The following is a 17705-nucleotide window of genomic DNA, read 5'->3' on the forward strand; positions in this document are numbered from 1 at the left end:
AGTAGCTGAAGTGTGAATATTAAGAAATAAATAATCAATAAGAGCCTGTTAGGATCTGAACCACAATTCAAACAAAACAGAAATCTAACATAGACTTCACTTTGTTTTGGTTCAGGGAATAATTGCTCAGAAAACAGCTGCTTTGCAAACTGCTTGGGAAAATCATTGCTCCCATATAAGCAGTCTCAAAGTTAATAGTAATTTCAGAGAAGAGACTACAAACACATGTTTTGGAGCAGCACCTGGATCTGGTACCATTCAAGCATTTCAAAAAAGGAGCAGCAAAAGCCCTTTGGCAGTTTTCTGCTGAGTGCCAAGGAGGAAACACACAGCTCAGAACTTTGCATTCAGGAATTTTCTGTGCTACGTTCATGAGACTTAGAGTATGAGTTACACTCTCTGAAACTGAGTCACTTGATGCACAAAATAAAGAGCGGATGTGGGCTCCTTCTCCCTCTATGAGGCTGCACAAGCATCAACTCCAGAAGGAAAACACTTGTTCAAATTTCAGGCTTAAACAATCCAGTGCTGTGCACGCAGCCTTAAATAAACACCGGAAATTTTAATTGTTATGATTCCTCTTGCTTTATTCATAGCTCCCTGCATTAGAATTTTCATGGCACCCCAAAGAATGACTTGCGTTATATTGATATGTGTTTAAACTGTGACATTTATCCTTGAATCTAATCATTAGAGTCACAGAATGTTAGCAATACCCAGCTGTCCAGATCAGGCCATCTCAGATGGTCCTACTCTTTTCTATCCATAATGGAAACAAGGAGTAAATAAGATCCCATCCTGTGATATTTCAAGTGCGGCTGAATTTTTCATTGTTTTTCTTTAGTTCTTTCTTGCATAGATACAGGCATTCTTAATATCCACATTCTCAACTGGATCTCAACTCAGATTCAAAATAGTACAGTAACTCAACAGATTTTTTGTGCTCCCTATGATCTATTTTTAAACTACTGTCCTTATTCACTGAATGTGTTCTTGTATCAATAAACAGTAAATAAAAGGACCTACTTTCTGAAAGTTGCTTGCTTATGTATATTTAGCAGAGCTCTTATTTGTTTTAACTTTAAAACTGATGTTACAGTTTTTTGCCCTTTGATGTGAGCAATAATTTTTATTTCTCCTGACAGTTTTGGCAGACATTTTTCTTGCTATCTGCTTTGCAAGACTGTGTGACCAGAGCTAGACACAATATTCAGGTCAGACAGAATCAGGTCATTATGTTTCTAGAATTATCATTAATCTCTTCCTCTACACTTTATAGCCTTATTTTTTTTTTGTAGACATGTATTGGTTTTAGTTGTTATAAAAGGTTTACTTTAATCTCAGTTAACAGAGATTTCATCTAATAAAGAGAATTCATCTAATTTCATCTAAGACAAGCCACAGGAACAGAAATTTAAGAAATTCCCCCAGAATTACAGGAAAATAAGCAGGAGTCAAGGACATCATCAGTATTGCTTCAGTGATTAGCTATCTGCAATCTACCTTCTTCTCTGTGTTTACTGAAAATCAGAGATTTACAAGTTCAACATGTGTCAACACCAACTGCCAGGACTGAATCACAGAGAAGACCAGCCATCCTGTTATGGCAAAACCACCCAGGAATAAAGTAATAAATACTAGTGTGAGGCAAAGTCAGAGGACTGTGTGAAACTAGGAATTATTTTCCTTCCTCTGGTGCACATTACTAAGGGTACTACCCGCTCAGATTATTGTGCCAATTTTATGATGCCAGGTTTTAGAAAATGAGTTTGTAAACAGCCAAAAGGCAAGAAATGAAGCCTGAAAGTACACTTCTGGGAAGCAAAGGATCCGGGAAAATAACCTTCTTTATAACAGGGTAGAGATTTAATGAATGTATGGAATGCAACCCTTGGGCTACAGGATAGGAACAAACTGTGGCAACAGGAAAAGCGGGAAGGTTAGTGCTACCAGTAAACTCCACCAGTGCTGTTATCCTTACAAGGGAGGATACATGAAAGCAAAATTCAAAGGAGCAAGAAATGTCAAGTCAACCTTTACAAATATGTGAGACCCACAGCTTTGATCCAATGCTGAAATGCATGGGCGGATTAAATCACCCATCGTCACAGATTTGGCTAAAAGATTATGGGACTGTAATTCCAATACCACCACCCCCCCAACACACCTTAGAGCAACCACAGCTGTGTAGGTGGCACAGATGTGTTTAGGCTGAGGATGGGTAGACTAAATTTTGATGAGATGATATAATCAAAACAAGTCTCACTATTATTTCTAGCATTGCAATTTGTTACTGAAAATAGTGCACATGTAAAATATCTATTTCTTAAAATATCCCAATGACATAATTAGCCTCACTTCCTCTGTGTTAGATGACTAAACAGCACACTGTGTGTCTGCACAGCCAAGACAGAAGTTGCAAGGTGGGGTGATTAGTGTATCATTAGTGACTTGCCATGAGGATGACCAAAAGGGACTCTTGCTTCTGAAATGCTAGGACTGAAGCAGAGGTAGAGTTTAGGGGCCACACATCTTGAGGTAAACTGCTTTCTGTTTTGGCACAGACATGCTCTTTCTCATGGACCAGGGAACAGCAGTTGTCATAAGTCCAGTTTGGGATGAGTCAAATCCTCCTTAAGAGAGTTTACCCTCCAGGGAGATGTAAGGCACAGTGACCTGGCAGCTATAACCCATGAGCAGAGCCCCAGCCTGCAGGAGTCAGAGCCAATCCATGGTGCATTTCTTTTCCCCAAATTTGGATGACATGCTTTTGGTTGGAGAAGGCAAAAAACAGAGACAAGGACCACCAAGAGGGTCTCCAGGGAGCAGGGAAGGGAAAGGAAGGTGAGAGATGGGCAGCGAGAGAGAAGGATAAGTGCCTGTCTCAGACTGCCCTGGACTGTGGGGCAGCTCAATGGATCCCACTCATGGGGAATGTGGAGCAGGTCCTTTTCTGCTCAGTTTTCTTCCTATGGCAATGTTATACTTTGTGCTTCATTTGATTCCTGGAGGAAACTGAAACTGAGCGCCAGGTATCGCTCCCAGACCACTTGGCCTAGATGTAGGGAAGAAGCTTAAGTGCCCTGGCTTTCTTAAAAGTTTCATTGAATGACATGACATTTTATCTTCAAATTTTCATACTTACAGTGCTTTGTTACTGAGTTTTTAGATTATGGTCTGTATTGGACAGTTTGCTAAGAAAGCAGCAGACCGCTAGGCAGATGTGGAGAAATAAAAGCTTCCCAAGCCTGCCTGTTTATTCTCTCCAAACTATTTTCAGAGTCAGGCTGAAATCTTCCTGTTTGAAGTTTCAGAGAATGAAGGATGAGTTATTTTTGTATAAACAGTAAATATTTTCTATGAGCTAGCTGGTTTATCAGATCTTGCGTCCTCAAAAGGAGGGACTTGGTATTCAGTTCTAAATAATGTATCTTTCTGCAAAATATTTCTGTTGCTACTCAACACCAGTAATGCCAAGGAAAGCAGTGTAAACCATGTGTGAGATTAACCAAGAAATGTTGGATGGTGCATTGTCTTCATTCCTTCCTGTTACAATGAAAGGAGAGCAAAGAGCAAACACACCAGCTGGTAGTAATGATCATGCCAGAGATGTGCCTTCACAGGTAGAGCCATTGTGCTCATACACACAGCTTATAACACACCAAAAAAAATTGTTACACTTCTGGGGTATCTGAGACTATATTTCAAAGTCACTTAAGTAGCTAAAACACATTCAAATTCAAACAATTTTTCTGTGCAGGTCTGAGAAAGTGAATCTGCTCTATATGCTTGGCAGTATTTTCATTATTTTTCATACTGGAGATCATCACAAGCAACTGTTGGGTTTTTTGTCTTGGGAACATCCCAGATTTATTGTGTGGGTGTAGTACTTGTCTGGCATGATCCCACTGACTAGTCTGCTTCCTCACTTTGAATCATTAGATATTTCCATCAAGCAGATTGCATGGATTTGATTTTGTTTCAGCTCTCAGGTGCCACAAACCCTTTCTCATTTGCTGTGTCAGACATTCTTGCTTCAGCTGGCATGGAGTAAATAGCAAAGACCTGGAGGGTCTTTCTGCACCCAGCAAAAGAACAAACACACCAGGCTGTGTTATGTCATGCAGCAGGAAATAATGCCTGCTAGGACTTGAATGGAGATTACTATAGTTTGGATTAATGTTGAAAGAGCAGCTTTAGTGCCTTCCCTGATACACGATTTCTGTAGCAGTATCTACATTTGGATGTCATGGAAGCAAGCAGGATTTCCATCCTGATTGGACCCCCTGGGCTCAGCTGTCACATAAAAGACACAAATCAGGCACCACATTCCTCCCACTTTGCCCACCCCACAATGCCTTAAAGTTTTTCATGTTGTTTAGTTTCAAAAGGAATTCAAGTATCTTCCAGCAGAAAACATCTGCAGGTAAAAAGGTGTATATATATACAAGTGTCCTGAGGCTTCATCAAAGAGTTCTCAGTCACACTCTTGTCCCCAAACCACCCAGCAGTGAACAGGTGAAGACAGATGATGGCAGATGATGGAATGTAAGGGACTCACTTCTTTGAAAAAATGATTTCAAAACAGTTAATCAGTAAATGAAGGTACAGGACAACCTTCAGGGAAGTAAGAGAAAGTAAAAAACCCAGAAAAGAACATGCACTTGCATAAAGACTTTTTTCAGCAGACTTGGTGAAATGCTTCCGTAGTGTTCCAGGAAAAATGAAGAAAATCAGCTAGGTATGTAACAGAAAGAAGGAAACAATCAGAACTGCAGGATAAATTATGAAACTCTTTTTTTCATACTTAGCTGTGAGATAAAAACAACAGAAGCAGCACAGTGGAATTATTACTTCTTTATTAATAGTGTATACTTATTCAATCTCTTCTGAGTTGAAGTAAATTATTTGCATTCATTGGGCAAAGGTTGACTTAAAGTCAGATAACTGAGACATCATGCACATTATTTCAATATGAGCTTAAGGTGAGGTATCTTTCAAGTAGAACTGTATGATTGTGAAAGAAGAATAAATTCTTCCTTTGGAAAGATAGAAATTATTTTGCTTAAAGAATGAGTTTGGTTTTAGTAAGTATGTATTGATATGAATGCAAAACCCAGTGGCTTTGCAATTAGTTTCCAGAACTGTGGCTGCCTTGGTGCCATGACCACTTCCCTGGGCAACCTGTTCAAGTGACTGACAGCTGTCTCAGTGAAAAACCTTCTCCTGATGTCCAATCTGAATTTCCCCTGATGCAGCTTCATTCCATTGCCTCATGTCCCATGGCTGCTCATACTGCCACCGCATAACCATGTAAAACAATTTTCACCTTTATCACAGAGACAAACAGAACCAGAAACCAAGAAAAAAAATTTTCTGGCTAAATGCATAAAAAAGTAGAAAGATTTGGCTGTTATTGAAGGTAGACTAATGCTCTAAATTAGGACAACACACTTCATTCATATTCATAAGCTAAACCTTACATTACCTAAGGAACTGTGGTTATTTTGCAATCTTGTTTTCTTTCTGCCTAATCCTGGGGCATCCCTGAGGTTGTACAAATTGCTTAATCACCTCCAATGTTCAACAGTGGCTCACTTCTTCAGTTATCTCCTTTTGACCAGATTGAGAACTGAGCCTTGGCTGAGGTAAAGGGCTGAAACCATCATGACTTATTGAATATGGTGTTAAGAAGAGGGATCTTTCATATATCTAGGCCAGTCACATATTCCCTGTAAGCACATGCCAGCCTTTGGGAGGCCAGATGTGCTCCTCTGATGCTGTGTTGGGGTGTTGTTGGGGTCCCCTTCTCTTTGCATGCTTCTTATCACATAGACTAACTTTTATCAGAGTAATAGCCTCTAAATGAAATGCTAAGCCAGAGGTGAAATTGTCCTCTGCTTCCCATTCAATCAATGAAGAAATGTAGACAGAAAGTGATTCACACCACTAATATCTCAGCTTCTGTCTGAAGGCATCTGTTTTTCTTCATTGACTGCAGTTAGGAAACTTGATGACTGTGCTCCTAGCCTAGACAAATCTGTGAAGCCGCTACATTTATGAAGGTTTTGTCTTAGATTTAGCCAATTTTCTGACTTTATATATAACACCCCTGCTTTTTAATGATTTTTAATCAAATTACTAGCACTCTGATACATTGAAGTACTTTTCAAAGTTTTTGTCTTTGGGGCATCCAGTTTCTTTTTGCCTTTGGACCCTCAGAAAATTCAGGTCTCCTCTCATTCAAGTACCTGGACATTTTATTCCAACTAAGTTCTGATCAATTCATTGATTTTGCCCAATGAAATTCAAGATGCTATGACTTAGTCAGTCAATGACATTTCACATTTTGTAGTCACTTAGCAAAATGAAAGCCAAAATATAAATACTTCCTAATGGAAGCACTGATTACTGTTAATCACCGTGTTGACTATAATACCAAGGTCTATTTGGACCTTGCAGCTGGTTTTTGTTAGGAAGATGGAGTGAGCCCTTCTGGTGAAACAAAAATATAAACCTGTGATATCCCCTTTGGTCTTATGCTTTTGTTAAAGCAAAGCAGCAGAATCTTTGTATAAAGCTCTTTTAATGTATTTTAAGTGTGTACTTTAGGGTGAGATGAATCACATTCTCTGTATGTTAATCTTTCAAAAGGAGAGATCCAACACTAAGGCAAATTAATTCCTGAAGATGACTTTCATAGCTTTTATTTCTCTAAAAGGATTCCAATATGATCAGAATCTACACAGGGATTTCAGTCAGATACTCAACTACATAAAATTTTGATCCAGATAAATTTATTTTCTTTTGAAATGCCTCATTTGTTTTTATTCTGTCACATCATAATGCTTAATGCTAACCGGTCATCCCTTTCTTGTTTCTCACATCAGCCCACAATGTGCACACATCAATAATTATGTTCCATTCACACTTTTGTTCTGTCATGTTATTGTTAACTTTGGCCTTGGATTCTTGTTCTGAGATACTATCTACTATATTTGGAAGCCTTCAACATTTTAATGTCCGTTTACAGTCAAAAATTAAAAATAAGTTGAGTTTAAAAAATCCAGAGTTAAAATTCAGGACTATTATGCAAGAGAAAAAATAAATTTATAAGGTTTGGGCAGAATATATAAAATAAATAACATAAAATAGCGAAAAGGAAGAGAAGTGATATATTTGCTTGCAAACAATTGTTTTGAATAAGTGAATCTTCATTGTACAAATATTTTCAAACTATGCTCGAAGACATAAAAAACAGATGATGCAGAAGGATTCAGGAAGCCTCTGTGGTCAATAATGCTTTTGGACAAATAGTGTAGAAGTGTGGGAAAAGACAGAAATAAGCCAAATTTTAGCTGTTATTGATAACAGGGAAATGGAGGCAAGGCAAATCTCTGCTGAGGGATTGCTGAATTCCACCTCTTTCAGTTTTATCATTTCTCACGGAGCTTTTGTTATTACAAAGAAAATAAACATCCCGGGATGATGAACATTGTGCAAGTGACAAACCCAGACTAATCCACCAGTTAAGCATTCTAAAGTGGGACCTCAGTAGGCTCCAGCTGAGCTTGTAGGTCCATCTCCCCTGTTCTGGCAGTGCCTGAGAGGAGATGAGGGCAGTGGCTTCGCTGCCAGGTGCAGGGAGAGCCTGTATGGGGTGACTTTTGGGCAGGCTCTGCTCCTGGGATGGGGACTAAGGGTCCTGGGCTCCAGCACAGCACTGGGAAAAGGAAGGAAGGAGCCTTTTCCTGACTTCAGCTAGTTGTCAGCTTTGGCAGCTACAGTGGCTTGTGGGGCAAGTATTACCTGTGATGGTCCAAAGAGACACCTGGGCTACTCAGCTGGCAGGGACAGGGGGCAGGTGACTGACTGTGGGGTTCAGAGCTCAGCCCACCCCAGTGCCAGGTGCCACACTGCAGGCAGAGCCTTTGAGCACTGCCAGGCACCCTGGCTGACAGCTCCAATAAAAGGAGTTATTCTGGAGCAGGGAAGGCACAAAAGCTCAGCCACAGGAGGGCACAAGGCCCACTGTACTTTCCAGGACCAGTGGGTGACATTTTTTGTTGACCTGGGTAGGTGTCCCCAGGAGGTTCCAGTGGGTGCAGAGCATTTGCCTACATGACACACATGTGGTGCTGCCTGTCCTGAACTGATACCAATGGCACTACTTATGAAAGCACATATGCCCCAGACTCAAGGAGACACACAGGGAATATTTTCTCTCAAGAAAATTCCCTGAACTGTTTGCCTTAGCTACTTCTTGGGAAGGATCAGTGCCCAGGCCTTCCTTAAAGCATGTGTGATTTTCAGAATATTCCCCCGTCCCACTGGTGTTTCCTCATTCCCTGTGTCTCCCGGACATTTGCTGAGTCCCCAGCAGATCAGCTCTGCAGGGTGTGGAAGTGGGTACGTGACTGCTTCAGCAAAATGCAAATTCTTCACAATAGTTTTCACTCCAGAACAGAGCCTCAAGCAGATACCTCTAATTGACTCACTGTGCTAAATGAGTTGTAAACACCTGAGTCATGCATCATTTTAATGCTCTTACAAAAGAATCAGCTTCAAGAAAATTGGTATGGATTACTGAGACAAAATGATATTTTAACAATACAATTTAGGTTAAATGCTCCTTTCCTGAAATGCCTGCTGGGAGGCACTGAGATATATTGGTGCATTCTATTTAATTCCACAGCTAAAGTATGGTACTAATGACAGCACTAAAGAATTTTTTCCTGAAAAACTCCTCAGAAAAATTGACTAGATATGTTTCCTTTACTGCCATGGGGACAAGATGCTATAGGATGATGAAAATCCTATTGCACTTCGCGCATTATTCTTTGTGTAATAGCAAAAGGGATTGTTTTTCCTTTTTTCATTATCCTTCTGGTACCAACACTGTAATTTATAATTGATCAGATATATATGGGGATCTATAAATTGCTTGTGAGCAGAACACACTCTTGTCTGTGTTTCCAATTGCCTGTGCTAATGAGTTGGTAGTTAACATGACAGCCAGCTGGTTTTGGCACTATCTGTTTTACTGAAAGGAAAAATAAAGAATTGCTTGTACAGCTGCATAAAAATGTGGAACGTCTCTTGTGGAAGGGCTTATGTCACTGTTATAAAAGCCTTTTTGTGGTCAGTGGACAAACAGAGGAAACTCTCTAAGTGCTGTTTCACTCTGTCTTAAAGGAGTTATTTCAGGCAGTTTGAGTGAATTATGTTTCCCAGATACCTCTTAAGAGTAATGGGAGCTGCACTACCAACAAAGTCTGTCCCTGTCTTTGCACAGATAAAAGTGCAACTGAGCCTCGAGATTATTGTGCTGGGATTAGTACTAACAAAGGACATGACTGCAGCAAAATACTCCAGTCCTCTAAAGCGGTTTGTCTGCAGGTACAAAGACCTCCCTTCAGGTCCTTCCTCCTTCAGGCTCTGCTAGTTCAGTGAAAGAATATCCTTCCCTTTTCCTGTAAATTATCTCCCCTCCAAGGTCAACTGTGCATCCAGAAATCTTACTAGTTTTTCAAGAAATGTTTAGGGCAGACAGGACAAGCAAGGTGTATAAGCAGCTGCTGACGTTTTCCATCTCTCCTTCTCTCCATCTGCCTTTAGGCACAAAGACAGGTTGTGCTTAAGCTTCCTTATTAGCTGTGACAGATGAAATCACAAGTGCTTCTCTAAGTGCTGGCTTTTCTCTGCTCTGATGGGTGTCATTATTGCAGTTTGGGGGTTACAAGGCAGTTTTCATCAAAGATTGCTACTTTCATTTTATTTGCATTAGAGCTGTGTTTCAATCTTTCCTGTGTGCCTGAGAGTGATTATTCACCTGTAGTACAATACAGTATATTTTGGTAGGAAGGATGTTGTCCTGATACAAGCATAGAAAAAACAGACTGTGAGGGAGAAAAGTCAGAGCTCTGAACTTTATTCTTTCACCATAATTACCCATCTATATGCCTCTCTTTATGTCTGTGTTGCTCTGTATATGAGGTAGGTTCATAAGTAAAGAGCATGGATGGATGTGAACATCAGCTGTGGCACCAGTGTAAAGTTCGAAACTACATATTTCTGTTTCTGAGCGCTTAGCTGAACATTACTGCATTACTGCTCTTTTATATGATGTGTTTCAAGGAGATTTTTTTCCTGTTAAATTCAAAATATATATTACAAAAATATATATATGATTGGATCTTAATTTAATAGTATTATAGTAGTACTACTATTAATAGTAGTAGTAATACTATTAATAGTAATAATAGTAGTGGCCTTAATTTAATAGCATTAAAAAATGTGTAAAAACAGAAATCAAAATTTTCCAAGTTCAGGAGGAAAACTGTGTTTAATCTTTTCAGTGCTCTTGCTACTCAATACCTTCTGAATTTAATGTGGTTTACATTTTTTTTTTTTAAATAAGCCCTTTCCCTTTATTTGTCAGCTTTGAGCAGGAAATGGTTTCTGAATATGTGAAGAAATAAGTGGTGTAGAAGTTTGGAAGAGCTAAAACATAATGTGGGAAATTTTGGGTGGTTTTGACTATTATATATTTTTAGGGAAAGGGAAATTTTGTTGTTGGAAGAAAGAAAAACAAGGAGTTGCCAAGCATATTATGTTTGAGAAATAATGAAAATTTCTCTATTAACAATTCTTGAGTCTTGTATGATTACTTTTGACACATATTTATGATTAACTCATATTCCATGTTATGGAATATTTCAAGTGGGCAGCAATTTATTTCATTTTCTGCCCAACTATAATTTTTATTCAAATAAAATTTGAATAAAATAAATAAAATTGAGCCCTTATTGCAACAGAATTTTTTCACTCTTCCATCACTGAAATCTCTATTAACACCAAAGAAGACTCAGACCAGATTCTTTCTCACTTTACACAAAATGAACAATCTTTCATGTCAATCATACTTTTCTTAATTTTATCCTACAATGACAAGTGAGTATGTTCTCAAATAATTATCAAAGGAGACAAGAAGTCCTTTCTTTGCAGTACTTGGGAACAAACTAATCAAACACAACATCTCTTTTCAGAAGAAATAAACCATGGAAATAACTTCTAGATGTTGTAATAGAAATTGGTTTCAGATGTATCGGGATGAACTGTTTTTTAAACAAATGTGTTTTCCTCAACTTTACACTTTCCTGAAATATAAGGGAAGATACACCTGTCACTTGAAAAATGCTGGCAGGTCAAAAGAAAGAGGGTTTTCACATTTAAAAGAAATCAAGTTTTAAAATGTTCCTGCTCTCCTTTCACTGGATGTCTTCAACTGACATTAATAATACCTGGACAACAAAAACAATTATTCCCTTTATTCTTTTTCCATCTACTGTGAATAAAATGATAATACCTCTGTCTATTTTGTTGCCTTTTTAATTACTTCACAAATATTATTTGTGTTCTCAAGTAGAATAAGGAGAGACTATGTGACACAGATATTAGAGAAATGAACTAATGATCCATTTTATACAGCATCCCAGCTGTGACAAAATAAAATTTGGATACTGCAAAGACGAATTCCCTATAGTGTGGAGCCTTTGAGAATTACAGTGTTTGAAACAATAATCCTGTGTCACCTTGGACAATTCTAACTCTCTATTTTGCAGTGCAAGTCCAAGAACCAGTAAGAATTTCAAGAACATAAATTATGAAAAAAAAATGTGTAAAGTATATTAAAAACCCAACAGTGGGCTTTTGACTTTTGTACTATTAATTAAACTGAATCTCCTAACTATTTTTTAATGTTGCAGGTATCTATTTGTTAAACAGCATAGATTAAAGAAACTCTTACTAGTTAGCAAAATTTTCATGCCAGTAAAAATAATTTTTTGAGGTTTGAAAGAGAAGAAGATGACTTTAGAATCAAATGCAGTATGAGATTGTTTTTGTTATAGTTTAGCTACAGGTGTATTATGTAATGTCTATAGGGAAAGATGGTTGCCATATGTGGGGCTGAGGAAACCGTTACTAAGATACAGGTAAGGCTCACCAAAATTTCCCATGGAAAATAAATAATATTATAGTTATTGCTGGAAAAAGAAAAAAAGAGAAAGACAAGTTTTGACCTGTGGAGAGTGGGTAGTGACTGGGAGGGAGCTAATGGTGTGCCTTAATCGTGTGTGTGTTGGTGCTGAGGGTTTTGGTATTGAGCACAGCTGTGTGATTTGGTGTCCAACACATCTGTGCAAGACATTGTGTAAGCTTCCCTTAGTTTACCCCAGCTAGCTACTGAGAAAGTACATGGTACACTGGATGAAGAGCCTTCCTCTGCAAGAAGTTCACGTATGATCTGGAAACCATACTGAGTTTATGATGAAGTGTTTATAGGAAGGGCAGAGGAGGTGCACTGACAAGCCCTGTGCATCTTGTAAATGCATGATCTAGGGAAGAATCAGTCATTCTGAATTACACAGCTGCCTACTGCTTCATTCCTCAAACTCTGTGACAACCCACAGCACTTCCTCCTGTTCACATACACCTGAAGAACTTCTCTTAAATCTGGGAACTGTTTAGCATGTCTTTAGCATGTGAAGTAATATCCTAAGGCATTTTGGAGAGAAAAGGCTGTGATCAGGTCTTACAAAACTCTACTGAAGCAACATCCTGATCAGCCTGTCTTGTGGTTTTTAATTAGCTGGAGGGCACTGGATAATTAAGTCATGTGAGTCCAATTCCTTGAGAACATTGTGAGCATGAAAAAGTAATTTAATTTATTATCTGAAACCTAATCCCTGTCCATGTTCATGACTGCACATGAAAGCTTGGCCCATGTGCCATCCTCAGCAGTGACAGCTGGAGAAACTGCTGCCCAGAAGCCTCTTCCTCTGCTCTACAGCAGAGCCCATCCCTCCCTGACACACTTCACTCAGATCACTTGGATTTAATTAACAATTAAAGTTGCAAAGGTTTTACAGTTCAGCTTATCTTGGGTGAGGTAACATGAATTCATTTGAATACCTCAGCTAGATATTCAGCAATACCAGTGCAGGCACATAGTGGTGAGCTGGAGGAAGACACTACTGAAAAGTGACATATTAATTAGTAATTTCATATCTGTGCTTTTTCATGACTCTGCATTCTTGAGATCACAAGTGGTTCTCTGTTAACTACAGGAATCATATGTTCAAGGTAATTTTTTTCATATAAATTAAATGGATTGTGAATTTAATACTTGCAATATTTATTAAAATGCATCTTTTTTTAGTAAAGAAATGTTTTGAAATTACGTTCCAAGGCAGTTTAATGTGTTAACTGTGGTATTTGATTACTTGAACTGGTATTCAAAATAAGAATATTCTTATTCTTATAAAAATGCAGGTGTAAAAGAGATGTAGGAAACCAATTACTTACTTTTAGCTTAGCATTTCCACAAATGCACAATGACAGCACCTTCACTAGTCAGAGGTGGTTTGAGATGTTGACTAGCCTTTTTTTTACAAGAGTTTAAACTAAATAAATGTTTTTCATCTTTTTCATGTACAATTAGTATACAATTCTTTTGGTTTCTTATATTTGTAATTGTCCTCTGCTCTATATCCTAGAACATCACTAAAACATTTAATTGTCAATTTTATTATAAAGCTGATAAATTACATCCTGGTCTTCTATCTTCATCTAAAGATTTCCTTATTCATTACATTGTTCAAAGACCTCCTTCTGCTAAGTGAAACCTTTGTGAGTGCAGGTTTGCTCAGAGCAGACACGGCTCCAGGGTGGGTATGGCCACTTTATTTCATTAATCAAAATAAAGAAAGGATTGATTGTACAAATGATGTTGGTCTCCAGATAAAGTAGATAAATAATGGAGGTAAAGTTTATGTTTGATACTCATGTTCTACTGGCAGCTACTTAAGGATCAATGTAGACTTCTACAGAAAATGACTGCCAGTAGTTGATTACATGATTCTCAAATGATGTCCATGTCATATGAGAGCAGGATGGCAGACTGTTTCCTAGAGTGCTTCCTCACTCTCCTTGCTCAGGCCTTTTTATGGACAGAGAGCTCAGGCTTCTCAAGGCAGTGTCTTTTTTTTTTTCATGTATTGATAATATGCTGGCTAAATATCTTAGGGCTTCCAAGTCAAATTTAAAAAGTTATCAGCTTTTTCCAGTCCACATCAAAGGCATTCCAGAAAAGTTAGGAGATTCTTTACATAGCAAAATTCCCTATCTCTTCCTAATATTTAGTTCAAAGCATTGTACTCAAGTTCATACATTAGCATGCAATATATTTACAATATGGCTAATGGACATAACAAAGTCAACTGTTCAATCAGTTTTAAAGAGATGGGATGACCAGCCACACATCAGAAATCATCTTCTGTGGACTTGCCTTCTGCTCTACACAACCAAAAAACTACAGTAAATCTTCTTGAGTCTAAAAATCCATCACCTTAAGTAACAACCAGAAACCTGGCAGCTTATTCATATCCTTTACAAGAGAATAAGAATCACACAGGTCCTTGACCATAAAAGACTGTGCTTGGGAGGAGGGAGAAGTGAAACATTTTACTGGCCATTCCCTTCAGAAAGAAAGGCAGGATCCTGCCCACATTTCAGTTACCTCAATGGTTTGGTGTGACAGTCTGAATCTCATGGGGGCCAGAATGGTAAAGAGGAAACAGTGAATTAATTGTGTATCACAACCACAGTTCTTCCTGCCACGCCCATTGCTCAGGCCATGTCCAAATTCAGAGTATGACCCCAATACATTGCCACATATGAAATAAGGGTGCTATTATTTCCAACTTTCATGTTCCGGTTTAGTTCCTGCAAACCCCATAGCTCCTGGGCGCTGGATTTTGTCACAACTCTTATTCACTGATAGATAATATAACACCAATGCAATCATTCTGTGACCTTGCCTTCTAAGCTACCAAGTCAGACATTGCTGGGAGGAAATGACATGCAGCTTAAGAAACTTGTTTATATACAAAATACAATTACGGAAGTGATTTCAGCTTTGTTAATGCCAATAATACTCAAGGATACAGACATCAAAAATCTCTAAATTCCTGTGTAATTAAGATCAGCTATTGAATCTACCTCTACATGCCATCTTTCAGTTTTCAATGGAACTGGGACAAAATGCTGAGATGAAGTAGAAAAGTGACAGACATTATTACTATTAGAAGATGTATATTAGAAAAGCAGGATGAAGAGATTCCACTGATAAATGGAAGTATATGGATATACAGGAAAAATGGAATTCAAGTTGATACCTTTTTCAGGCTCAGTTTCAATACACTCAAAATACTGTCTTGCAGAAAGAGATTGTAAGTTTAATTTTCAGTAAATATTCTCTGTTTTTTCTGAGTCTTTTAATAGCAGACCTTCCTTTTTCCATGTCACAAATTTTCTGCTTGCCTACCTCCCCCAACCACTTACGTGCTATGATCCAGCTGTTATTTATTAAAGACTACCTCATATAGTGATGTAAAGGGCTTTTGTCTTTTCCTGTTCAGTTACTGTTCCTCAGGTCCCAGAATCTCTTTGTATGAATTTATCTCCCAATTCCATTCAAGTGAAAGAAACCAGCAGCTTCTTCCATGTCCAGGCATGTCCAAGACCGTCACAACACATCCTGCTTCTTTGGCACAAGTAGGTTAAAGAGGGAGAGTTTAGAAATAGCGTGAGTGAAAGGGAGGTGGAAACTAAGACATCTACAGATCCTTCTAAAAAGTTTAGGAGGTGAAATCATATTGTGTGTGTGTGTGCTATGTTAGTTCAAGTTTCCTTTGACTTAATTTGCTGGTTTTTATAGTTAATGACAATTGTTTACATGACTGTGCTAAGTATCCTTCCACTTCTCTCCATAAGTCAAAAGTGCCAAGCAGAACTGGAATGACATTTCTGTATGGAATCTCAATAGTAAAAAAAAGAAATGGCAAAATTCCCAGGCAGAATTTTGACAAATCCACCAGAAACCCTGGCACTTGGACTGGACCCCACAGTATAATACAAATTACACTGTCAAAGTACAAACAGTTCTGTGGTGGAAGAATATTAGCCTTCATGTTGGCAGGCTTTTGGTGAAATGCTCTGTTCTACTGCAGGGGTCTTCCTGGGAAAGCACCCACTCATGTCCCTGAGTGTGTGGTTAACTGCTGGCGATATGGGACAAATGAGCCTGAGTGCTGATGAGCTGAGGGAAGAAATGAGCAGTGTTCCTGGCCCCATTCTGGCTGCTTCACTGCTGCATAAGCTGGCAAGTCACCCCTGACGTCTACGTGGTCTCCAACCCAGCTGAAGGACAACAGTGACTTCAGGGAACAGGGGGAATCATCTTCCCAGGACTGGGATGGGAATGGCAGCATCTCTTTACCTATGGGACCAAGGCATGGAACAGGCATCTGACCTGCTTCAGGTCTTGCCAAGGATTAAGTGATTCTGGGCACCTTTGAAGCAGAGCTCAACTAGCTGACCTATAGGTAAGGCACGAGTGCCATGTGAGGTATCAGCTCAGCTCACTCCATTCAAATTCGAGCTGTGTCTTTGCCAGTAAAACTTCATTGTGTCCCCTGGCAATGTAATTTTCAAACACTTTAAACTTCTGATTAAAGTCACAACACAGCTCCTGTTTTTATCCTGCAGTACTTGAACCCAGGACTGAAAACCCACATTTGTTTGAACACTAAGACTGCTGTCTTAGGGTTCAGCATAAGAAGGCAATTCATCTCTTGGGTCCATGTGTAAGTATCACACTTGCTCACACATCTCAGAGCCATGCAGACTTCTCAGCAGTGAATTTGCATCACTTCTGCTGCCAAACACAAGGCAAGATACAGCTCTTCCTCCCAGCACTCACCAGCCACTCCATAAACGTCAGCTTGAGCATGCAGAAAACAGGATCTGGAAGGGGAAAACAGCAGCTGGAGATGCAACATGTCTACTGGCACCCATGCAAAAGTCACAGAGAAAGAAAATCTTCCTAAACATCCAAAAGGCTCACTGAAATGTTTGCCAACTGTGTTGCATCTCATGCTCTGACTGATTCGCCCCTGGACACAACAAACAGGGTGTTTATAAAACATTTAGCTGAAAGCCGAGGATAAGTGCCATATGCAAGCTGCTGCTGCCAAGCACAGAGATACAAACACAGCATTTAAAATGTCCCTGCTCTGTGTCTGGATTTCTATGTGGAAATGCAAACATCATACTCTACAAATGCACTTTGGGATCCACTTCCATGACCAGCAGAGAGAAACCCTGCTGCTGCCAAAGGAGAGGTCCTAGCTTCCCAGCCTTCCTGGCTGCCTTCCTGCATCCCTGTTCCCATCCATGACATCCCAGCCCTCCTTCATGGAGGCTCTTCCATCTCCTTAGGATGCCAGTGCATTTGCTAATTTCACAGCATCAAACTATTTTTAGTGGGGTTAGGGTTACTTTTCTGGGCTGTTTCCTGTAGATCCAGCCCTCTGAATTGGTTTATTGAGGACACACTTGGTATCAGAAGGGCACAGGAAAACAGCAAGAGCACTGGCCAGGCTGGGAGGAGCAGGAGGACCCCGTTACAGCAGCAGTGGGCTATTGGCAAAGCCACCCTCATCCTGCTGCAGCCTTAAATGTAAACATTTTTACCACTTCACTCAGTGGTTCAGTGACCTGGGCTCTGACCTGGGTCACACACAATGTGACCTGACACCAGCCAGGCTGTTCAATTCCAGTTTCCTTTGGAAGGAAGCCAT

The sequence above is a fragment of the Pyrgilauda ruficollis genome, unplaced genomic scaffold, assembly GCF_017590135.1.
Source record: "Pyrgilauda ruficollis isolate IOZ18807 unplaced genomic scaffold, ASM1759013v1 scaffold8, whole genome shotgun sequence".
NCBI lineage: Eukaryota > Metazoa > Chordata > Aves > Passeriformes > Passeridae > Pyrgilauda > Pyrgilauda ruficollis.